Source organism: Ovis aries, chromosome 26 (assembly GCF_016772045.2).
Source record: "Ovis aries strain OAR_USU_Benz2616 breed Rambouillet chromosome 26, ARS-UI_Ramb_v3.0, whole genome shotgun sequence".
NCBI lineage: Eukaryota > Metazoa > Chordata > Mammalia > Artiodactyla > Bovidae > Ovis > Ovis aries.
In genome coordinates this window covers 18,576,819-18,602,087 of record NC_056079.1, presented here as the reverse complement: position 1 = coordinate 18,602,087, position 25,269 = coordinate 18,576,819, and the positions used below count along the sequence as shown (strand labels likewise).

General features: G+C 41.2%; 1 protein-coding gene across 3 annotated transcripts in view; it reads right to left on the bottom strand.

Annotated features, from left to right (window-relative positions):
• Window positions 1-21,090, bottom strand: part of MTUS1 (microtubule associated scaffold protein 1) — a 229,787-nt gene extending 208,697 nt beyond the window's left edge. The window contains exon 1 of one of the 3 annotated variants that reach the window (XM_060407020.1): window positions 20,596-21,090. The gene's annotated coding sequence lies outside the window, so the exon portion shown is untranslated. The remainder of the gene's footprint in view (window positions 1-20,595) is intronic. The other 2 variants (XM_060407042.1, XM_060407030.1) reach the window with 2 other exon arrangements.
• Between the last annotated feature and the right edge of the window lie 4,179 nt (window positions 21,091-25,269).

The window sequence follows — 25,269 nt, the reverse complement described above, 5'->3', positions numbered from 1 at the left end:
AAAAATAAAAGCAATCCTAAGATAAAAAACAAAGCTGGCGTTATCTCAATTCCAGATTTCAAACAAAGGTAACAAAAGGTACCAAAGCAATTCAATGAGGAAAGAAAGTCTTAAATAAGTTATGCTGGAAAACTGGATATTCACATGGAAACAAAAGAACTATGACCACTACCTCTTTAATTCAAGATAAATCATGGACCTAAACATAAAGGATAGAGCTATAGAGAGTTTAAAGGAAAAACATCAGCATATTGGCACAACGTAGGAAAAGGCAATCATAGAAGAAAAAAATTAACAAATTAAGCTCTCTCAAAATTAAAAAATCTTCTTTTTAAAAGTCAATTAAGAGAGTGAATAGGAAGCCACAGACTGGAAGATGGACTTGTGCCCAGAATAGAAAAATAACTGCTGTATCTCAATTATGAGACCCCAATCCCAAAAGAAAAGGAGTTAAAAAAAAACAAACTTTGAGACACATGGCAAAAGAAGCTTTATGACCATCTAATAAGTACACAATAAAGAACTCAGTATTGTTAATAATCAGGGGAACACAAGTTAAACTACACTGAGAGAATTTCCTTCAGGCCAGTGGTTAGGACTCAGCACTCAGAACTTTTACTGCTGTGGGCTCAGGTTTGATCCCTGGTCAGGGAACTAATATCTCACAAGGTAGTGCCAAAAAACAAACAAGCGAAAAAAAAAAAAAAAAACAAATATGATGAGCTATTACTCCATACTCAACTAGGATGGCCAAAATTAAATACACTGAAAATACCAAATATAGGCCAAGAGGTGGAAGAAGTAAAACTCCCACACATTACTGATGAGATGCAAATTAGTACAACCACATGCCCTCTTGAGAGTCCCTTGGACAGCAAGGAGATCAAACCAGTCAGTCCAATCCAAAAGGAAATCAACCCTGGATATTCATTGGAAGGACTGATGCTGAAGCTGAAGAAGCTCTAATACTTTGAGCCACCTGATGCAAAGAGCAGACTCATTGGAAAAGACCCTGATGTTGGGAAAGATTGAGGACAAGAGAAGGGGACAACAGAGGATGAGAGGGTTGGATGGCATCACTGACTTCATGCACATGAGTTTGAGCAAGCTCTGGGAGAGGGTGAAGGATAGGGAAGCCTCGCGTGCTGCAGTCCATGGGGTCAAAAAGAGATAGACACAACTTAGCTACTCAACAACAGCAGCAACCAACCTCATTCATTTGGGAATTTCTTACAGACATACATCTACCTTATGACTCAGAAATTTTACTCATAAACGTTTACCAAAGAGGAAAGAAAACATACATCCACCAAAATGCATGAACGAGAACATTCACAGGCATCAAAAGCTGAAAATAATCCAAATGCTCATTAATAAGTGGGCCAAAATCACTATTCATTTTTTTTCCCCTGTCTCATTTTTAAGCCATTTTAACCTTCAAAATTCCTCCACACTCAGGCTCTATTACAAAGCCACAGTCATCAAGACAGTATGGTACTGGCACAAAGACAGACATATAGATCAATGGAACAAAATAGAAAGCCCAGAGATAAATCCACATACATATGGACACCTTATCTTTGACAAAGGAGGCAAGAATATACAATGGAGTAAAGACAATCTCTTTAACAAGTGGTGCTGGGAAAACTGGTCAACCACTTGTAAAAGAATGAAACTAGATCACTTTCTAACACCACACACAAAAATAAACTCAAAATGGATTAAAGGTCTAAATGTAAGGCCAGAAACTATAAAACTCCTAGAGGAGAACATAGGCAAAACACTCTCCAACATAAATCACAGCAGGATCCTCCATGATCCACCCCCCAGAATTCTGGAAATAAAAGCAAAAATAAACAAATGGGATCTAATTAAAATTAAAAGTTTCTGCACAACAAAGGAAAATATCAGCAAGGTGAAAAGACAGCCTTCTGAATGGGAGAAAATAATAGCAAATGAAGCAACTGACAACTAATCTAAAAAATATACAAGCAACTTATGCAGCTCAATTCCAGAAAAATAAACGACCCAATCAAAAAATGGGCCAAAGAGCTAAATAGACATTTCTCCAAAGAAGACATACGGATGGCTAACAAACACATGAAAAGATGCTCAACATCACTCATTATTAGAGAAATGCAAATCAAAACCACAATGAGGCACCACTTCACACCAGTCAGAATGGCTGCGATCCAAAAGTCTGCAAGCAATAAATGCTGGAGAGGGTGTGGAGAAAAGGGAACCCTCCTACACTGTTGGTGGGAATGCAAACTAGTACAGCCACTATGGAGAACAGTGTGGAGATTCCTTAAAAAATTGCAAATAGAACTGCCTTATGACCCAGCAATCCCACTGCTGGGCATACACACCAAGGAAACCAGAATGAAAGAGATACATGTACCCCAATGTTCATCGCAGCACTGTTTATAATAGCCAGGACATGGAAACAACCTAGATGTCCATCAGCAGACGAATGGATAAGAAAGCTGTGGTACATATACACAATGGAGTATTACTCAGCCATTAAAAAGAATACATTTGAATCAGTTCTGATGAGATGGATGAAACTGGAGCCTATTATACAGAGTGAAGTGAGCCAGAAAGAAAAACACCAATACAGTATACTAACACATATATATGGAATTTAGAAAGATGGCAATGATGACCCTGTATGCAAGACAGCAAAAGAGACACAGATGTGTATAGCGGACTTTTGGACTCAGAGGGAGAGGGAGAGGGTGGGATGATTTGGGAGAATGGCATTGAAACATGTATACTATCATGTAAGAAATGAATCGCCAGTCTATGTCTGATGCAGGATACAGCATGCTTGGGGCTGGTGCATGGGGATGACCCAGAGAGATGTTATGGGGAGGGAGGTGGGAGGGGGGGTTCATGTTTGCGAAGGCATGTACACCCGTGGTAGATTCATGTCAATGTATGGCAAAACCAATACAGTATTGTAAAAGTAAAATAAAGTAAAAATTAAAGTTAAAAAAAAATTCCTCCACAAAATCTGGTCTTCTTGTATTTCCTGTCTCAAAGTCTATCATTCTCATCCACTCAGTTGCTTAAGCCAGAAGCTTGGGCCTTATCCTTGACCTCTCTTTCCTTCAGCACCCATATCCAAAAAAGCATTAAGTTCTGACCATTTCTTAATAGCTTCTGAATTTTCACTCTTCTTTCCATCTCTCTGACCCTGTCTCAGTTCAATAGATATCTACCGAGAAGTTCTCTCCAAATCTCTCAGATCGTGGGTGTATACGTGCTTAGTCACTCAGTCTTATCTGACTCTTTGCGACCCTGTGGACTGTAGCCTGCCAGGCTCCTCTGTCTATGGGATTCTCCAGGCAAGAATACTGGAGTAGGTTGCCATTTTCTTCTCCAGGGAATCCCCCCAACCCAAGGCTCGAACCCAGGTCTCCCACATTGCAGGCAGCTTCTTTACTGACTGAGCTAGCAGGGAAGCCCATGAAAACTGGACTCGAACTAGGGTCTCTTGCATTGCAGGCAGGTTCTTTACCAGCAGAGCTTTAGTGTAAATATAACTTTTCTATGCACTAGAAAACCAACATTGCACAGTATGCCCTGAGGGGAATCCAAGGTGTAGAAAAACAGATTATTGGTCCTAGATAGTGAGGACACATATTAAAGAAATAATTTCAACAAGCCTAGACTCTTCCTATACATAGAAAAGCACTAAAATCATTAACTTGAGATGTCTAGATTTTTGTGACTAGAAGTAATCTTTGGATGTTCAATTACATGTGCTGTGGAGTTTGGGGTTTTTCTGCTGTTGTTTTCTCTGTTGTTGGTTTTGTTTTTTTTTTTTTTTCAAGTGAAAACTCCCACAAATCCTAGCTCTTCCCTTATTTCTTTGATTAGACCCTCAGATCTACATGAGAGGCTGCCTTCCCAGGCTACAGTCTTCAGCAATGTCTTTGAATAAAAATATAATTCTTAACTTTTAGGTTGTGCTTTTTTTTCAGTCAGACCTTCTTTTCTTGGTTAACGTTTATTTAACAGTTGGATCTCAGCTTAATAGTTCCCTTTCTCAGAGAAATCTTCCTTAATCCCCCAGCCTAGATCAAGTACTCTGCACTTTAACATTTACCACACTATATGGGGGGGGAGGGGGGAACAGGTACAAAAACCTATTAATAAGATTTTACATTTTTTTTCTACCATTAGCACAGAAATTTCTTGCCAGAAGCTAACTTCATTTGTATTGAGGCTAGACTAGATGAAAGAAGAGAGAGGATGAGAGATCAAGGAGGTAGTTCTTCAGGCTGAGAGTAAGGAAGAACTTTGGGAAAATCAGTTTCATCAGCTTACTACTGGCTGGGTGCCATACTGAGAATTTAAGATAAAGGAAATAAAAGATATTTTATTGTGCAATAAGAATGGACTCACCCTCGGGTATTTTCTGCAGAGCCTGCAATAAAGATTTGAGTTGCTTTTATTTAATATGATCTGCTAGACTAACCAAGAGGGTGGCTGGTTTATATGGGTTACACATATTGAATATTAACTTAACGACTCCCCACCCCTCACCCCTACTTGCATACAAACTTTATAAGGTCAGTGGCCTTGTGTGTTTTGCTCATTGTTTTAGCTCTAGTGTTTGCACGTAGTAGCAGATGCTGAATCAATACTGGTTGAATTAATGTGTGATTTGAGGCAATTTGCTTAGTCTCTCCAGGCCTTACCTAGTATTGCAACTTCATGTTTCTCAGATTTTTCAATAGACAGAACCAGCTGCAGAAGAGGAAAAAGAAAAATTACCCCTAGAAGCCTAGGGTTGCCTGAAACATCCCATTACAGTTCCGATATTTCTCTGGAGTTTCTTTCAAGTTTTGAAATCAAGCAGGACCCTGAGGGGCCCTCCCAAGTACAAAAGCCATCCCGGGTCCCCATTTCTTATTGTAGAAATAGGCCTTAGTTGAGTCCAAAGAAGAGACTCAACAGTTACTAATTAGGAAAGTGAGTGGATGCAGAAACAGAGGAAAAGAAGTTAAGCAAGAAAAGTAATGATAGCTTAAACAATAGTCAGCAGCTAAAACAGAGTTCTATTGATAGTTCCTCCTCAAGAAATAATACATAACAATCTGACACATATCTTTGAGCTATCTGGCAGAAACTAAGACCCCTGCCCAGGCTGAGGATGATGACTACATGCTGACAACAAGCATGTAGACCTCAGACAGGTTGGAACCAAAAGGTTGATGAAGGTTCCTGAAACACCACCTTCTCTCACCAGCAACCAAACAGAAGAAAGTCCATGTGTTGCAACCCTAACCCCAAACATTTGCCTTTTAAAACCCTTCCCTAAAAGTCACTGAGGGGCTTCCCCAGAAGTCCAATGATCAAGACTCTGAACTTCCACTGCAGGTGGCACAGATTTGAGCGCTGGTCCAGGAATTAGGACTCCACATGCCATGTGGTGCATCCCCTACACGACCCAACTCCCCCCGCCGCCGCCCCCCACCAAAAAGAAAAAAAGCCTTGGTGGCTTGCAAATAAGTGCTGTACTTTCCTTCACCACAACCTGGTGTCCGCATATTGGTTTTGCTGTGCAGCAGGCAAGCGAGCCCTAGTTGGGTAACAGTTTCAGATCTCAGCTTCTTTTGGCCACATGGCATGTAAGATCTTTGCTCACTAAACAGGGATCGAACCCACGCCGCCTGCATTGGAAATGTGGTGTCTTAATCACCAGACTACCAGGGAAGTCCCTCATGTTTCATCTTAAAATCCTGTTTCATGTTTCATTTTAAAATGTACTTAAACTTTACATCACTATATATCAGTATTTATTTGGAGAAGGAAATGGCAACCCACTCCAGTATTCTTGCTTGGAGAATCCCACGGACGGAGGAGCCTGGTGGGCTACAGTCCACGGGGTCACGAAGAGTCGGACACGACTGAGCGACTTCACTTCACTTCATTTAAAACTAAAGTAATTTTTAATCTCAATTCTTCTAATGAAAATGAATGACATTGTACCTATCACTGGCTGGGCTATATAAACCTCAAAACTTCTGAGAAACACAAGCACTCATTAAGTGATTTATAAAGGTCCCTTTTCGCTCAGAGTTTTATGATTGTCTAATTATAGCTAGTCAAACAACTAATATTTACCGAGTTCCTTTCCTGTTCAAGTCACAGGGAGAGAATACAAGAAACAGACAAACCATCTGCTTTTAAGAAGGTTGAGCTGTCATGACAAGTCATAAATATGTAAAAAGATAGTATTACAAGGTAGTGCAGACTGAGTGCCAAGTGACTGAAGAATCTTGTTAGCACAGAACAGTGTAGAAGAAGAATTAAGCCCTCTAAGCCTCCATTTCCTCATTTGTAACACGGGATAACGATGCTCACACCTTTTATCTCAGAGAGCGGTTGTTCAAGAAGGTAAAATATGCCCACTTACAAATAAAAAATAACATCATTAAGAGGTCAGGGCATTCCGTAGCTTGGTGGAAACTTGACGTATGGGTTGCAGACAAGTGGAAAGGCGAGTATGGGTAATGGTCTTCGTAAGGCCATGGAAGGAGAAATACATCACAAAGGCACTGGAAACTAAAAATAACATAATCTTTATTGAGCTGAAAGCTCAATTAAGGAAGATATGTGTGAACAAAGCAGAATGTTGCTGGCTGTGAATTCTAAGTTAGGGAGTTTAGGATCATTCCTGTAAAGTTTATTTTGAAAAGATAAGCTCCTTGAAATAATTTGGTCCATATTTTGAGACAGCTGGGAATGTTTTCACACAGACCAAAGAACTATTTAAAATGTTTCAATTCCTGTAAAGAATAGTAAAAGGAGAATTGAAGAAACCAGATAATTGTTTGCAGAGATCAAGTGTCAGGATTGCAATATGGCTAAAAGAATAAAGAAGGAGAGGATAGCTGTGTTTTCTAGCCAAAAGTGAGTTGGCATTATGCCAAGTGAGAGAGAACAAAATAGAAGTAAATTCAGAAAGGAGTTTCAATATAACTCTTGATGGGAGGCTGGAAGCAAATGGCCTCCAGAATAATTTGGAATACATTTCAGCACTATTGAATGAATAACACATGGTTCAAATCTTAATCTGAAAACTCCATCAGTTACATGTGATGAAACCTTGACATTTGTAGAAGGCTGAGCTTTGGGGGCATGAGTTTTTTTAGGGGAAATGGTACCAGGTGATGATGATAACTCTATCTGATGATTTAAATGGGATATCTGAAAATCAAATAAAAAGAAAAGGCATTGCTAGTACACAGCCCCAGAAGGCAATGGCACCTGACTCCAGTATTCTTGCCTGGAGAATCCCAGGGATGGGGGAGCCTGGTGGGCTGCCATCTATGGGGTCGAACAGGACTGTAGCAACTTAGCAGCAGCAGCAGCAGCAGCAGTACACAGCATGAGAATTTGTGTTTAATGGAAGCATTTCAGTGCAAAACAAATCCCTATTTGAAGAGGTTTCTATAAAGCGCACCTTCTTTTGCAAAATTAGAAAAGGCCATAGAACTTAATGTTGGCATGATATACACTGAGTACATTTGAACAGTGAGTAGGGTGTACCACATTTTGTATAGAAAAAAGAATGTACCTATTTGCTGGTGTATGCATAAAATAAGCCTGGAAGGATACAAAACAAGCTATTCATCTGGCTTTGCCTCCAGGACACAGGAATAAAGAGGAGAAATTCCTTTGTGTGCTCTTTTGTATTTTTTATTTTTTTAATTGGAGTGTAATTGTTTTACGATGTTGTGTGAGTTTCTGCTGTACAACAAGGTGAATCAGCCATGAGTATACATACAGGCCCTCTCTCTTGAGCCTCCCTCCAACCCCATCCCCACCTCTCATTCATAACAGAGCACCGAGCTCAGCTCCCTGTGCCACACAGCCGCTTCCCACGCTATCTGTGTTACACGTGGTGGTGTATATATATCAAAGCTTCTTTCTCAATTTGTCCCACCCTCCTCCCTGTGTCCGCAAGTCCGTTGTCAACATCTGCATCTCTGCTCCTGTGGTGCCCATTTATATTTTTAAAATCTGACTCCTGTTCATTATGTAGTCCGATAAACAAACAGACAACTCAAGTGCCTGCAAAGAAGACAGGTATCTTTGAAATGGTTTCTGGAGATTTGATGTTCAGTGAATTAATAAGTGAAACAGCTTACATCCTATAGTCAGACGGATAAGAGTTACCCTTCTGAAGCATGTTTTCCCCAAACTTTAGCATGCATTAGGATACCTTGGTTAAATATGGAATTGACATGGTAATATTACACTTTACCCACCAAATTGTGTGCAGTGCAACAGTGGAACATTTAGGAGGAGAATACTGAAAAAAACCAATATGCAGTGAATATGCCTTTTGTTGAGTAAGGCTTGTCTCTGATTGTTTTGAGTTTGTGAGTCAGAATCTGGAGGAGGAGGGAGTGGAATCCTTCCCCTCCCTTCCCTCCCCCCATCCCCTGTTCTCCCACACGGCGCCCCTTACTGACCACAGATTCTTGGCTTTGACTCTTATTAGGGGTTTTCTGTCAGATTTTATGGTTTTCCACATTCTAAAATACAAGTTGTATAAATAAATGACACATGCCTCAGGCCCACAGATGCCTTTAGATGTTTTTGAGATTCCCTGTGGGCTAGTTCTCCACCTTACTTCATAATGTAACACAGATTGGGCGTTTGGACTGGAATTAGCCAGCAATAATTGGGTTTCAGCCCTGGACTCTCATTTGCCCGTTGCTGCAATGGCCCTGGCTGGGGTTTGATTAGGGTACATAGGATTTTAATGAACCCACTTCTAACAATTTTTGGAAAGTTCCCATCTATCAAAATAAAAATTTTTGTGATGTCTCTGTGAATATTGGCAACATGTTGGTGTATCATGTGCTTCATTCTGTAAAACTAACCTGCAGTGTATCACAGACAACTGGTAAAGGTAGCTTCTACCCTCAGGTTCAAGGATACATCCTACCAAGTAGGCAGAAGGGAGAAGCAGAAGTTTCCACGGAGCAGTGGGGAATAAGGTACTAACAGCCAACTCACTGGAAAAGACCCTGATGCTGGGAAAGATTGAGGGCAGGAGGAGAAGGGGGCGAGAGAGGATGAGGTGGTTGGATGGCATCATCGACTCGATGGACACGAGTTTGAGCAAGCTCCGGGAGATGGTGAAGGACAGAGAAGCCTGGCGCACTGCAGTCCACAGGGTTGCAAAGAGTCAGACACAATTTAGCGACTGAACAGCAACATAATAAAGAATATTAGTGGACTTCCCTGGTGGCTCAGTGGTAAAGAATCCACCTGTCAATACTGGAAACACGGGTTCAATCCCTGGTCTGGGAAGATTCCATGTGCGTGTAGGACTAAGCCTGTGCACCACGATTATTGAGCCTGTGCTCTAGCGCCCAGGAACTTTAAGTACTGAAGCCCACGCTCCCTGGAGCCTGTACTCTGAAATAAGAGAAGCCACCTCGATGAGAAGCCCGCGCATCACAACTAGGGAATAGCTCCCGCTCGCCACAGCTAGAGAAAGCCAGCAGAGCAATGAAGACCCAGCACAGTCAAAAGTTTTAATAAATAAAATTATATATATGTGTGTATATATAAGAATATTAGTAAGATCTTCCTCCAATCAACTCTGATTTTACCAAATTAGGGAGAAATGTCTAGGATCCAGAGAAACGACTGAGCATTAGATGACCTTGGCCTCTAGCATCAGGGGCAGAAGAAGGCTTCTGCGGTGGATCATCATTTTGAGACTGTATATAAGTATTCTTCCACTACTTACCTCCATCAACCAGATGAAAAACATGCATGCTCTGTGCTTAGTCGCTCAGTTGTATCTGACTCTTTGTGACCCCATGAATTTTAGCCCCCTCCCCCCACCAGGCTTCTCTGTCCATGGGGATTCTCCAGGTAAGAATACTGGAGTGGGTTGCCATCAGGGGATCTTCCCAATCCAGAGTTCGAACCCAGGTCTCCGGCGTTGCAGGCGGGTTCTTTACCGTCTGAGCCACCAGGGAAGACCAATGAAAGGCATCAGTTCAGTTCAGTTCAGTTCATTTCAGTCGCTCAGTCGTGTCCGACTCTTTGCAACCCCATGAATCGCAGCACGCCAGGCCTCCCTGTCCATCACCAACTCCCGGAGTTCACTCAGACTCACGTCCATCGAGTCAGTGATGCCATTCAGCCATCTCATTTCTAATTATTGAGTCTGAGGATGCCTGAATCCTCACTCATCAGGCCTGAATTTGGGCTTTGTTACAGAGATAATGATGAAAAAGAGGTGCTTTCTTCCCTCTGTCCCTGTAGATGACTGCAAAGATGATCCCTTCTGGCATTTATCATTGGGGGTTAGGTCAGATCCATAGGCACAAATGCCACATAATTAAAAGACATTCAGAAGTCAGTTTGTTAAAATGATTTCCAATGAGGAGAATTAGAACAGTATTAAGAAAATATTTCCATTTTTCCTGATTTTAAATTAAAAATTCACATCTAATGGTTACTTACTCTGGTTTTAAAAAATAGAATTGAAATTGTTAGTTCATTTTTCCTTAGTTGTTTTCTTTAAGCCCTTACTCCTCTCCTCTGTGACTCATTTATTCTGAATTTAGAGACACAGGCGTCACACAGGTGTTTAGAGTGTGACTTCTAGAGCCAGGGTTGTTGTTCAGTTATTGAGTTGTGTTCTACTCTGTGCAACCCTGTGGACTGTAGCCCGCCAGGCTCCTCTGTCCACCGGGATTCTCCAGGCAAGAATACTGGAGTGGGTTGCCATTTCCTTGTCCAGGGGATCTTCCTGGTCGAGGGATCGAACGCGAGCCTCCTGCATTGTCAGGTGGATTCTTTACCACTGAGCCACCAGGGAAGCGAATGCTTGCGTTCAAATCCCAGTCCCTGCCTGCTAGCTGTGTGCTTCTGAGGCATTATTACTTAACCTTTCTGTGCCTATGTTTCTTCACTCATCAAAAGGAAATACCTTTTATAAAATCTAGCTTGCGGGGTTGTTGGGAGGCTCGATAAGCAGAGATGAAGCACCAAGAACAGCGTTTGGCTCTTGGTTAACCACCACAGTGTCACCTTTATTCCTATTCTTGCTGAAAGCCTTTCCTGTACCTTTTGGCACATGATTTGTCTCTTCTTGATGTTGCTTCTCTCCTAGTCTTGCCTCGAGCCTTCACTCTATTAATATATAAACATGATGACTTCATTTGTTTATTTCTTGGTGTACATTTTTCCCAGTGGTTTTGGATCATAAGATTTCCCGGGTGGTAATGACTTTTATTATTAACCATCAAGACTTTGCTATAAATATAAAGGCTATCACTTGCTAAGTGATTCATTTATTACCCATTATGGTCATGCATGGGCATCCCAGCTGGCACTGTGATAAAGAACCTGCCTGCCAATGCATGAGACTTAACAGAAGAGGGTTTGATCCCCAGGTCAGGAGGATCAAGTTATCTTTTGGAAATAATGTGTAACATTAAAACCACAACCCCAAACCATAACACCTAAGCTTTGGGAGAAACCAAAAAGATCACTCCACTTATTACTCAGCTGATGCATGTGTGTGTTTACAGTTCAGTTCAGTTCAGTTCATTTCAGTCGCTCAGTCGTGTCCAACTCTTTGAGACCCCATGGACTACAGCACACCAGGCCTCCCTGTCCATCACCAACTCCCAGAGTTTACCCAAATTCACGTCCATCGAGTCGGTGATGCCATCCAGCCATCTCATCTTCTGTCATCCTCTTCTCCTCCTGCCCTCAATCTTTCCCAGCATCAAGGTCTTTTCAGATGAGTCAGCTCTTTGTATCAGGTGGCCAAAATATTGGAGTTTCAGCTTCAACATCAGTCCTTCCAATGAACTCAGGACTGATCTCCTTTAGGTTGGACTGGTTGGATCTCCTTACAGTCCAAAGGACTCTCAAGATTCTTCTCCAATGCCACAGTTCAAAAGCATCAATTCTTCAGTGCTCAGCTTTCTTTATAGTCCAACTCTCACATCCATACATGACTACTGGAAAAACCATAGCCTTGACTAGACAGATCTTTGTTGGCAAAGTAATGTCTCTGCTTTTTAATATGCTATCTAGGTTGGTCATAATTTTCCTTCCTAGGAGTAAGTGCCTTTTAATTTCATGGCTGCAGTCACCATCTGCAGTGATTTTGAAGCCTCCAAAAATAAAGTCTTTCACTGTTTCCACTGTTTCCCTGTTTATTTGCCATGAAATGATGGGACCGGATGCTATGATCTTCGTTTTCTGAATGTTGAGCTTTAAACCAACTTTTCCACTCTCCTCTTTCACTTTCATCAAGAGGCTCTTTAGTTCTTCACTTTCTGCCATAAGGGTGGTGTCATCTGTATATCTGAGTTTATTGATATTTCTCCTGGCAATCTTGATTCTAGATTGTGCTTCATCTAGCCCAGCATTTCTCATGATGTACTCTGAGAAGTTAAATAAGCAGGGTGACAATATACAGCCATATCCTCTACCAAAATTCCAGCTTTGGTTAAATCCTGTGATGATAGTTTCATCAACACAAGAGGCAGCTTATATTATCATTTAGATAGCTTTGATTCTTAGGAGATTCCTCCTAACTTAATCAATATTAGCATACTTGAAGTTTGCATCCATCATGCATTTAATTTACTTATTTTACTCTTGAGTTTGGGGGAATAAATATAATACAACATCTTTCCACAGAAACACTTCAGACATTCCCTGACTGTTCATATTTCTCCATGAGCTTCTCTGAGTACCCCAGTTGAGCTAAGTGTTACTAATTTTGTCCATTGTAGACAGTCTTTCCTCAGTGAACTTACAGTTTCTTAATATCCTTTTAATTTTGGTCCAAATTGAACCCAGTATTCTGTTATCTAGCTGGTAAAGTTCAAAGTAGCTACTACTGATATTTACTATTCTATATTCTAGATGTCATACTTCTACTAATAGTTCCCAAGATCAAACTAACTTATTTTTTGGTAGCTACATCATCTTTGTGAATAATATTGTATTACTTCTGTCCAAGTGACGTCCCCACACAGGTCTAATTAGCAGCTCATTCTTCGGCGGTTTCTTCGGCGGTTCCAAGGCATTTTGTATACAGACTGCTATTATCAAAGTACAAAGGTATTTTAATCATTTTATTGTGCTTTGATTCTAATTTCTAATTATTTTATTGTGATTTTGCATTTGACTATGAACTCCACCTAGGTGAATTTTTCATCATTTGTTGTAGTGACTAACAGCTTATCTACTACACAAACATGTCTATTCAATAAATGTTATATTAATCATTATAGTGCCTTTTAAGGGTCATTGTAATTAACAAAGGTCATTGTACCATAAAGTCACATGAAAATTTTGATAGAAGAGGGCCACAGAAATGAAAAAACCCATCTTCTTTTCTGGAAGCTTGCATTCCAAACCATCTAGATAAAGAGTTGTATAACCTGAATCTACTGAATATCAAGATAAGGGATTATTAAACCTAGTAGCTTAGCCAAGTGTATGCCCTGTACATGCCTCCAACTGTATAACCATTGGAAACATTGGGTGAGATATGAACGGATTACCATGCAGAGTCAGCACCCACCATGGCAAAGTTACCAGTTTTAGAAAACTAATGCCATGAGCAAACCTGTTCCAAGGAAACCTGATGCTGGAAACTTCCAGTGAATTCTGTGGTCTTGGCAGTTACTTGACATCCCACAATCTGGTCCAAGAAAACTTAGAGAACAGCATGCCCTTCAGGAGATTGCAATGACTCTGACCTTAAACTAAACATGGGAGCCTGAAAGACTATGGTTCTATTTCTGCTGTTTGGGTTTTTATGTCCCTCATATCCTTTCTTATTTGCCCTTTGGTTAATATACTTTCTTCACTAACAGCTGCTGTACTACACACAGAGGAACAGCTACCTCGAGACCTTAAATTCTACTGGATTTTGCAAACTTGATGTACAATTTCTGGATTAGCATTGATAGCAATGGTTCCAAGTGACAATTAGTAGAAAATGATGAGGTCAGTTCTCCTGACAGTGCAGTCCTATGTGCACTGGGGCTATGTGGGACACTGAAAAAGTAGATGTCCCTGTCCTCGATGTGACTCAGGCTGCATCCAGTCACTCTTCTTTTCCTTTCTGTCCAGAAATTCCCAACAGAAAAGTTACAACCAAGATAAATAAAGCTGTTGCTTGCTTACTGAAGGGCATTTCCATTACTTGAGAAGAAGGGAAGAAATTCTAGCCCTTCCTTATTAACATCTCAGGAGGCATTGGTGAAGCAACACCTGAGACGATACAAGCAAGAACAAACCCAGTAGACAATCAATTCCCAGTGACTGTTCCCAGGCCCATACCCAGAGCCTCTCTGAAGACCCTGAGGAGCCCGAGGCAGAGAATGCCAAGCAGTGGTGAGGCGTGAAGGCCTCGGCCAGTGTCTAGGGAACCCACTGGGCCAGTTCCTTAGGGAGGAAGGCCTAAAGACAGGAGAGGGAAAAGCCTGGCTTCACCTAGGATTTGGTCTGCAAAGAAAGTTGTCTCTGGGTGGCATCCTTTGTCACTATCACTTTGCAGGGTGAGCAAGCCATGTTTTGAAACCACAGTACAATTCCGCCTGGGAAGTAGCAGGAGCAGACCCACAAAGCGGCCTGTGAGCAATCAGACAGAGGCAGTCACTCTGTCAGAGCCCACACGGTGCGGGCAGGGAGGCCCAGCCTACACTGCAGCCAGTTCTTCAGACAGTGGCCACGGTGTCTCATCGAAGGACAGAACTCAGGTCACACCCAATGACGGACCTCGGGTCTGCCTGCTGTACACCTTTCCCGACAAATTCATAAACAGCAAAGCTAGAAAAAGCTAACAAGAGTGTGTTCATGTCCCACCACTGCTGGACCTTTTTTTTTTTTTTTTTTTTTTTTTAATAAACTATTGCACAAAATTTCCTCCTACATTTTCTTTCTGTTGCTTCAGGAAATTTGAACAACATATTTTTCAGGTAACCTACGCAAGTATTTCTTATAAAATATTTAAAATTTTACATTTTAAAGCACTCTCTGGCCCAGAAAGTATTCTGTCCTGAGGACTTGTCGCATCTTAGAATGGAAGGCTGTATTTTGGCGGGTTTTATTTATGGATATAGGAAAAAACGAGTCACTGAAACTGGTCAAATAGACTGCCCCCACACTTTACAAAAAAAAAAAAAATTGCTCTGGGCTTGCATCCAGCGTGGAAAAGTTTTAGTCTCTAAATAGACTCTTTCAGGAAGTTGTGGGTGATGGTGAAGGATGGTATAAAGAGAAGACTTGTGGCACCCTAACTTTGGCTTTGATGAATATTTTCTTATTCAGAAACTAGAGTGACCAACAGACTTCAGGGACCAGTCTTTCATTAGATTATGAAATGAGGAGAAAGACAGCTGACATTCATGCCGCCTTGGCCAGCCTGGGCTTATTGACTGAAGGAATGAGTGCAGAGTGCTCTCCTCCTGTCTAAGCATCCTCCTGTCTAAGCATCCTCCTGTCTAAGCATCCTCCTGTCTAAGCATCCTCCTGTCTAAGCATCCTCCTATCTAAGCATCCTCCTGTCTAAGCATCCTCCTTTGGGGCATCTGATCCTCAAGTGGTCCCTGAAGGATTGGGAGAGCATACCTGAGAGCCATCAGCACGCTGTAGCCATCATTGAGGGGTTTCCTTCTCGCACTGTTTCAGAAAACCGTGCTAGACGATAGATCTGGTTTTCACATAAACTGTTATCACTTTCCTTTTCTCCAGGAAAGCGAAGTTCATCGCTTTCAGGTTCATCCCGAAAGACTACCCTTGAACTAAGACTAAGATGTCAGACAGTTCAACTTCTCTGAATGAGAAGAGTGTAGAGGAGAGACTCCAGGATCTTTAAATTCACCCTGAAGGGTGAGTCAGATTTGTTTAAGCAACTTGTTCAAAAGTAAGTGGCCCTGGATGACAGCTCGATATTTTAAAACAGCCTAAAAGTAAGACACATGGTCCTTCCAAATGCCTAGTTCCTCTGAGTTACTCACCCTGTTACCTGTGACTCACATACAAACGGTATGCAGATGTTCTCTGGACCCACCTTTCAAAGATCCTTATTGAGAAAAAGCTCTTCATCGTATTCACCAAGTTCCTGACATATTCTGAAAGTTTGCAGAATAATTATTTTTCTGGTCCTACTGGTCTCTGAGGCAACATGGAACTCCATGTAGAACTCTAAATAAATTTCACATTATTTTGCATAATCTTTGCCTAGATAGAAGTCTATCAGCTTTTGACTTTTCAGCCAAAAGCTCATAGACTTTTTTCTGTTTTTTTCTTTTAAGTATATTATTTCCTGCCTCTTCAACATGAGTGAATATATGAGGATATAATACTCTTTCAAACCACAGCCATTAGAATCAGACATAATTTGCAAGAGAATGATCATTTTCCACCAGCGAGCTACTTAGTATTGTTTCAGAGTTAACTTTCTCGTAACTCAGAAAACATAAGTTATTTTTATCTTTTTTTAAAAAACTCATGATTAAAAAGATGGTATTATCTCTTGAGGGCCTTCTTTGAAGAGTGTGAGATTCCTAAGGCTCTCAGTTAGTTAGCTGGTCACCAGAAAAGGAAAGAGAAGCCTTCATAACTAGCTGACTTTTCTGAGGTTTCATTTTACATTTCAAGAGCTCCGAGTTTCAGTATCCCTCAACTGAAGAGATAGAGTGGGTATAATTAAAGGAGAAGAGCAAGAGGTGAAACAGCTGGCATGTGTTAGCCACCTTTAAGAGCTCCCAAACTACCTGGTATTCCAAAGAATTATGACGTGCATGGTCATTCCTAAGGGTTTAATCATTCCTTCTGGGAGAGAAGCCACAGCAGAAACCAGAGAGTGAGCTAGTATCCAACAAAGGAGTATCTGTTCAGCACCCGGAAGAAAGAAAAAAAAAATTACACTACCCCTAAATCCGACTGTGTAAGGTCGTCTTCCAATGAACTAGAAAACTAGTTCTTTTAAGATATACTCCTGGCCTCATTCCAGTTACTATATGACCTTGCAGAAACCTCTTTTGAACTTTTCTGTGTCTATAAAACCTGGATAATAGTACTATCTGTCCCAGATGGTTGGATTATATGAATTAATTAGTTCAAGCTGGAATGATCTTTGATAATGCGAAAGTGCTGAATATTGTTGTTAGAGGTGCAGGTGGGGACAATGTTATGAAGCACATCTATAATTAGAAAGGCCTAGAAACTGCAAACGGTGCCAACACCCAAGGAGTGAAGCTAAAAAGACAATACCCGGTGTCATTTTCTCCCTGAGACCAAGTTGGCATGATTGAATGCCTAATTTTCTCTTTTATCCTCTTGTAAAGGTGGCAGCTTGTCATGAACTTGCCCACCATACAGTGTGGTATTTACTGAGTGCACAGGCTTTAGAAGGCAGTGTTCTAAAGGAAGCTCTGATATTCATTAGAACACAGGGTACAGTCTTGGGATTATAATGCTTGTTAACTCATCTGAATCCAGAGTGTAACAAAGTCCTACCCCAGAAAGACCTGTCCTCTGCAAAATGCAGTAAACTTCTTCATCGGAATCTGAAAAAACGAGCAGATCTAAACCTTGTTTGAGAGACAATAAGCTTTCTTTCTTTCCCAAACAAAGTGAAGTGAGGTCACTCAGTCATGTCCGACTCTTTGCAACCCCGTGGACTGTAGCCCACCAGGCTCCTCCATCCATGGGGTTCTCCAGGCAAGAGTACTGGAGTGGGTTGCCATTGCCTTCTCCAGGGGATCTTCCCGACCCGGGGAAAACAAACAAAACCACATAAAATATAGCCAAGTGTTATGTGGAACCCAAATACAGAGACTAGATTAAAAACAAACACAAACAAACAAACAAAAAACAGCTGTGTTGAATGACAAATGAAAGATGAAAACTTACTGTTCTCTGAAGTGACCCCAAGGCACACTGTCAAAATAAAAGACCCTTCCCCACCCCAGCCCTCTGTAGAGACCACTGGATCAGATAATCTGTAAACCAGGTTTCATTCTCTCACTTTTTAGGATTTTAAATTCTATTAAGAACCTGGACTGCGGAGCTTTTTAAAAAAAGATACAACTTACCCAGAGGCATAACTCACTTTATCTACACCCTGTCTGGAGAACCTCTATCTTCTCACACTTTCAACTATAAGTGAAGGTCACACAGGACTCTAGTTCACCATTACCACATTCCCTTTTTTAAAAAAAATTTTATTACTTTGCCAGTTATCTTTTAAAAATTATATTATTTATTTTTAAATTTTTGGCCATGCAGTGGAGCATGCAGGATCTTAGTTCCCTGACCAGGGATCAAGTCTGTGTCCTCTGCATTGGGAGTGCAGAGTATTAACCACTAGATAGCCAGGAAAATTCCCAGATTCCTTTTTTATCTTCCTCTTCTTCACTAGCATCACCACTGTTATCATAGCAAATATTTATGGAGCACTTAGTATGTGCCCAGCATAGTATACCTCATTTAATCCTCACAACACTATTATAGGGTAGATAGATTGTTATTAATACTTTAGAGATGAGAACACTCAGCACAGAGATGCAATTTGTCATAGAAAAAAGCAAAGATGAAATTTAAACTCCAGACAGTCACATTGCAATCTTTTGGGACAATAGCTTAACATTAAACCATCTTGATTATCGCTTGGAGTAGACTAACTGCCTGTGTGTTAACTTGTCTTTCTTTCCGATTAATTTCGTGTGGGCCAAACCATAGATTATGGGCTTTATGGAGGGATCTTAATTTTTATTATTTACATCCTTGTTGAAACTATAGATGTTGGGCAAACATGTGAAGTTGGTACTTTAAGGAACACCTCCCTACTCTCCTTTTCTTAAAAGTACCATTTGTCTTCTGGTGGAAAACTCTTCTACAATGACGTCAGGTATTCAGTATTCTTGCATTTTATTTCTACTTTGCTTTATTAAAAAAAAAAAAACAACTCTTGGCCATAATACAATCACCTGATGTAAATTAAAAGATATTTGCAATTTTAGGATGAGGAGGGCGATGGGAGGGAGGTTCAAAAGGGAGGAGATATATGTATACCTATGGCTGATTCATGTTGAGGTTTGACAAAAAACAACAAAATTCTGTAAAGCAATTATCCTTCAATAAAAAAATTAATAAACATTTTTAAAAAGTGGTAAAGTCTAGCAAATAACTCTCTAATGGTAAATTTTTTGAGGAATTGGTTTTAGACTGGGGTATTTCTTGGGTTTTGACTTCAGGTAGTATAGTGGAGTCGCTCAGTCGTGTCCGACTCTTTGTGACCCCGTGGACTGTAGCCTACCAGGCTCCTCCATCCCTGGGATTCTCCAGGCAAGAATACTGGAGTGGGTTGCCATTTCCTTCTCCAGGGGATCTTCCCAACCCAGAGGTCGAACCCAGGTCTCCCACACTGTAGGCAGACACTTTTACCATCTGACTTCAGGTAAACTAGTCCAATTTCCCTCTCTCACATCTAAACTCAAATGGCCTATCTTCTCTAACTGCTTTTATTTCTGCCCTCTGGCTATTCTCCCAGACTAGTCCATTGAAATGGGCTTAAGGACACTTAAGTTTAAATAACGTTACCACTAAATCCAAAGGTTTTTCATTAGAACTCTTTCTCTTCCATCTTTTTATGGCATTAAAATTGTTTTTCATTCCCTCTGCATTGAAAAATTATTATACTGAGATTTATGTAACACGATACTTGTTTAGCTCCCCTCCCACTTGTCTGTAAAATTATTTTTCTCTCCTTTAAAAGCTTTTCTTCTTTTGATCTCCTAATTGCATGAGGTCTTCATGCTATTACTTGAGCAAATAATACCCACATTTAAAATTGCCACTGGTGCTCCATTATTTATACCTTCGCAAAGTATGATCTGTGAAATACTGTTCCCTCAAGATGGCATTAAAAAAAAAAGTTCTGTAATCTGTGAAATAGACTCACAGAAAGAGCAGACTTGTGGTTGCCAAAGGGAAGGGTGGGATGGGGGAAGGATGTGAGAGTTTAGGATTAGAAGATGCAAACTCGTATGGATAAACAACAAGGTCTTGTTATATAGCCCAGGAAACTATATTCAATACTCTTTGATAAACCACCATGGAAAAGAATATGAAAAAGAATGTATCTATATGCATAACTTTGAATCACTTAGCTGCATGGCAGAAATTAACACAACATTGTAAATCAACTATAATAAAATAAGTTTTAAAAAGTTCGGGAACCACGGCAGATACTTCTCTTGCCTGTACATTTTAGCAACTATAAAATTAAGCAATCTCCCTCATGATCTTACTTCCAGATAGAATAACTATATGACACAATTCTGGCCAATAAGGCATAAACTGATGTCTATTTATGCTTTATTAAGCCAATAAGGCATAAATAAGAAGATAAATAAATCCTCCCTTCTTTCTGCTTTCAACAGGGACTCAAAGCAGAAACTGCAGAAGAAAACCTGAGATTCTGAAGGAAGGGCAAAGTGAGTGGCAGAGATATCAGCTTCCACACTGCAGAGCACTGAACCAAGGCCAGCAACCTCCTACCTCCTGAGTTCTTGTTACATAAGAGGGACATGTCCCTGTTTGTCTGGACTTCCATAATCAAGCGATTAACATCTTGCAGCTGAACACACTCCTGCTGCTGCTGCTGCTGCTGCTGCTGCAGCTAAGTCGCTTCAATCGTGTCTGATTCTGTGCGACCCCATAGACGGCAGCCCATCATGCTCCCCTGTCCCTGGGATTCTCCAGGCAAGAACACTGGAGTGGATTGCCATTTCCTTCTTCAATGCATGAAAGTGAAAAGTGAAAGTGAAGTTGCTCGGTCGGAACACACTCCTCAGTTCAGTTCAGTTCATTTCAGTCGCTTAGTCGTGTCCGACTCTTTGCGACTCCATGAATTGCAGCACGCCAGGCCTCCCTGTCCATCACCAACTCCCAAAGTTCACTCAGACTCACATCCATCGAGTCAGTGATGCCATCCAGCCATCTCATCCTCGGTCGTCCCCTTCTCCTCCTGCCCCTAATCCCTCCCAGCATCAAAGTCTTTTCCAATGAGTCAACTCTTCGCGTGAGGTGGCCAAAGTACTGGAGTTTCAGCTTTAGCATCATTCCTTCCAAAAAAATCCCAGGGCTGACTATATCTAAAAACACAAAAGTGGTTTCCCCTGCTTATCTGCAGGGAATATGTTCAAAGAGCCTCGTGGATGCCTAAAACCGTGGATAATACTGAACTCTATGTATTTTTTTCTTATACATACATATCAGTGATTAAGTTTAATTTATAAATGAGGCATAGTAAGATATTAACAGTTGCTGGTAGCTCAGATGGTAAAACGTCTGCCTACAATGCGGGAGACTTGGGTTCGATCCCTGGGTCAGAAAGATCCCCTGGAGAATGAAATGGCAACCCATTCCAGTACTCTTGCCTGGAAAATCCCATGGACCAAGGAGCCTGGTAGGCTACAGTCCATGGGGTTGCAAAGAGTTGGACTTGACTAAGTGACTTCACTTTTTCAAGAGATTAACGGGCTTCCCTGGTGGCTCAGAGGGTAAAGCATCTGCCTACAATGTGGGAGACCCGGGTTCAATCACTGAGACAGGAAGATCCCCTGGAGAAGGAAATGGAAACCCACTCCAGTATTCTTTCCTGAAAAATCCCATGGACAGAGAAGCCTGGTAGGCTACAGTCCAAGGGGGTTGCAAAGAGTTGGACATGACTGAGCGACTTCACTTTCACTTCACTAAGAGATTAATAACAACATTTGTTGGATCATAGAGAAAGCAAGGGAATTCCAGAAAACATTTACTTCTGCTTCGTTGACTATGCTAAAACCTATGTATGGATCACAACAAACTGGAAAATTCTTAAAGAGATGGGAATACCAGACTACCTTACCTGTCTCCTGAGAAGCAACAGCTAAAACCAGACATGGAACACAGATTGGTTCCAAATTGGGAAAGGAGTATGTGAAAGCTATATACTGTCACCCTGCTTATTTAACTTCTGTGCAGAGTACATCATGCACAATGCCAGGCTGGATGAATCACAGGCTGGAATCAAGATTGCCAGGAGAAACATCAACAACCTCAGATATACAGATGATACCACTCTAATGGCAGAAGGCAAAGAGGAACTAAAGAGCCTCTTGATGAGGGTCAAAGAGGCGAGTGAAAAAGCTGGTTTAAAACTTCAACATTCAAAAACTAAGATCATGGCATCCAGTCCCATCACTTCATAGCAAATAGAAGGGGAAAAAGTGAAAACAGAGATAGATTTTACTTTCTTGAGCTCCAAAATCACTGCAGATAGTGACTGCAGCCATGAAATTAAGACATTTGCTCCTTGGCAGGAAAGCTACAACAAATCTAGACAGGATATTAAAAAGCAGAGATATCACTTTGCCCACAAAGATCAGTATAGATCACAGCTATGGTTTTTCCAGTAGTCATGTGTAGATGTGAGAGTTGGACCATAGAGAAGGCTGAGAGCCAAAGAATTGATGCCTTCAAATTGTGGTGCTGGAGAAGACCCTTGAAGAGTCCTTTGGACTGCAAGGAGATTAAACCAGTCAATCCTAAAGGAAATCAACCCTAAATATTCATTGGAAGGATTGCCACTTGAAGCTGAAGCTCCAATAGTTTGGCCACCTGATGCAAATAGTCGATTCATTGGAAGAGACCCTGATGTTGGGAAAGATTGAGGGCAGGAGGAGAAGGGGACGACAGAGGTTGAGATGATTGTATAGCATCACCGATTTAATGGACATGAGTTTGAGCAAACTCTGGGAGATACTGAAAGACAGGGAAGCCTGGTGTCCTGCAGTCCATGGAGTCACAAAGCATCATACATGACTAACTAAACAACAACAACAAACAGTAAAATAATAATACACTAATCAAAGTTATGTGAGCATGGTCTCTTTTCCTCTCTCCCCGCAAATATTTTTATTGTATAAATTTACTGCCTTTTCCATTTTAACTAAGCGCTTAGCACACTCTGTGGCTCTGACTTTTGTTGTTTGAGATGCAACAGCAAAACTAGCACACATCTATTTTTCCTTGTTCAGAGTTTCACAGAAACGAGGTGAGGTCTTACTGTAGACTTGAGCAACTCTAGCATATGACTTCTTTTCCTTTCTCACTGAGAATTTTCACATTTCAGTTAAAGCAAGCATTTTACAACTCCTTTTTGGCAAATCTGAATTGTAAGCATCACTACCCTTGCCCTTAGGGTGTCATTATGAAGTAAAGGAAGAGTCGCTTGAACAGAAGCATCGCGATACCCAGTTGATCTGATGCTGAAGTGGCTACTAAGTAACAGGTAAGAGACTCCAGACAAAAGGAAGATTTACGTTCTGCAAGGGACAGAGCAGATCCGCGCGAGATTTCATCACGTTACTCAGAAGTTGTATAATTTATCAATAACACATAATTTATCTCTGAAATTTTCTGTTTAAAATGTTCATACCATGATTGACTGTGGGTAACTGAAACCTTGGAAAGGGAATCCACAGGTAAGAGGAGGAGGACTGTATGTTCCTGTTGGAACTTCAGCATGTGCCTAGGAGTATTACAGGACCCGAGAAATACTCGAGAGAAGAAATCTCATGAATTTTGTTTACTATATCATCTCCTAAATACATCTGATAGAGCCCTTTTCTTCTTATATTAACTATTACTATCCCACAGAACTATATAGATCCCTGTTTTTGTAGTTTAGTCGCTAAATCATGTCCGACTCTCTTGTGACCCCATGGACTGTAGCCCTCCTGGCTCCTCTGTCCATTGGATTTCTAAGGCAAGAATACTGGAATGGGTTGCCATTCCTACTTCAGGGGATCTTTCCAACTCAGGAATTGAACCCGAATCCCCTGCATTGGCAGCCAGACTTTTTGCCACTGAGCCACCAAGCAAGCCCATGGTTCTATACACCCTTACGGTTCAAAGGGTGATCCCTAGACCAGATTCCTCAATATTCATCACCTGGAAACTTGTTAAACTCACATCTTAGGCCCCATCCCAGAATCACTTTAACAAGATGCCCAGGTGGCTGGTATGACATTAAAATTTGAGAAGCACTGCTTTGGGAAACACCATTTAGAGGAGAAAGTACGACTAACTTTAACATCTTTATGTGACTCATTATTTCAAGACATCTATTGTTATTGTCCCCTAATGCCTATTTCACTAATAATCACACCTATTTCTTTCTGACTGTTTTGTGCAAGGCACTATTCTAAGTGCTTATGTAATCCTCAACCCAATCCAAAGAGGCAGGCACTGTTATAATCTTCATTTAATAGATGAGATTATTGAGGCTCAGTGGAGTTAAGTAGCCTACCCAAGGTCACACAGATAATAGGCAGCAGAAACCTTGGTTTGAGGAATTAAGGATCACCAAATATACTCTCTATGTTTCCATGTACTTTCTTGCTTTGTGTACTTTACACAAGGATTTCTTTCTTCCTACAATGATCTCCCACACACACACCTAGTGAACAGATCTCAGGGACTTCCCTGGGGGTCCAGCGGTTAAGAATCTGCCTTTTAATGAAGGGGACTCGGATTTGATCCCTGGTTGAGGAACTAAGATTCCGCATGCCACGGTGAAGATCCCACACGCCGCAACGAAGACCCGACACAGCCAAAGAAATGAAAGCGTATTACAGAAAACAAAAAAGCTCTCACTTTAAAAAGTTCATTCCTCCAGGAAACTTCTCTGGCCCCTCTCCTCCGAACCAGGTCAGGTTCCCTACTATACAGCTCCCAGGCACACAGTTTTCCTTCTTACTTATCAGCTTTGGGGATTATTTACATTTCTGTGATTGTATGGCTGGTATATAGCAGTAGCAGTGTTAGTTGCTCAGTCGTGTCCAACTCTTTGTGACCTCACGAACTGTAGCCCGACAAACTCCTCCATCCATGGGATTCTCCAGGTAAAAATACTGGAGTGGATCACCATTCCCTTCTACAGAGGATCTTCCTGACCTAGGGATCGAACTCAGGTCTCCTGCATTGCAGGCAGCTTCTTCACCATCTGAGGTACAGGGAAGATCTATGGTTAGCGTATGCTGCTGCTGCTGCTAAGTCGCTTCAGTCGTGTCCAACTCTGTGCGACCCCATAGACAGCAGCCCACCAGGCTCCTCCATCCATGGAATTTTCCATGTACTGGAGTGGGGTGCCATTGCCTTCTGTATATCTTTAGCTAAAAGACTGAG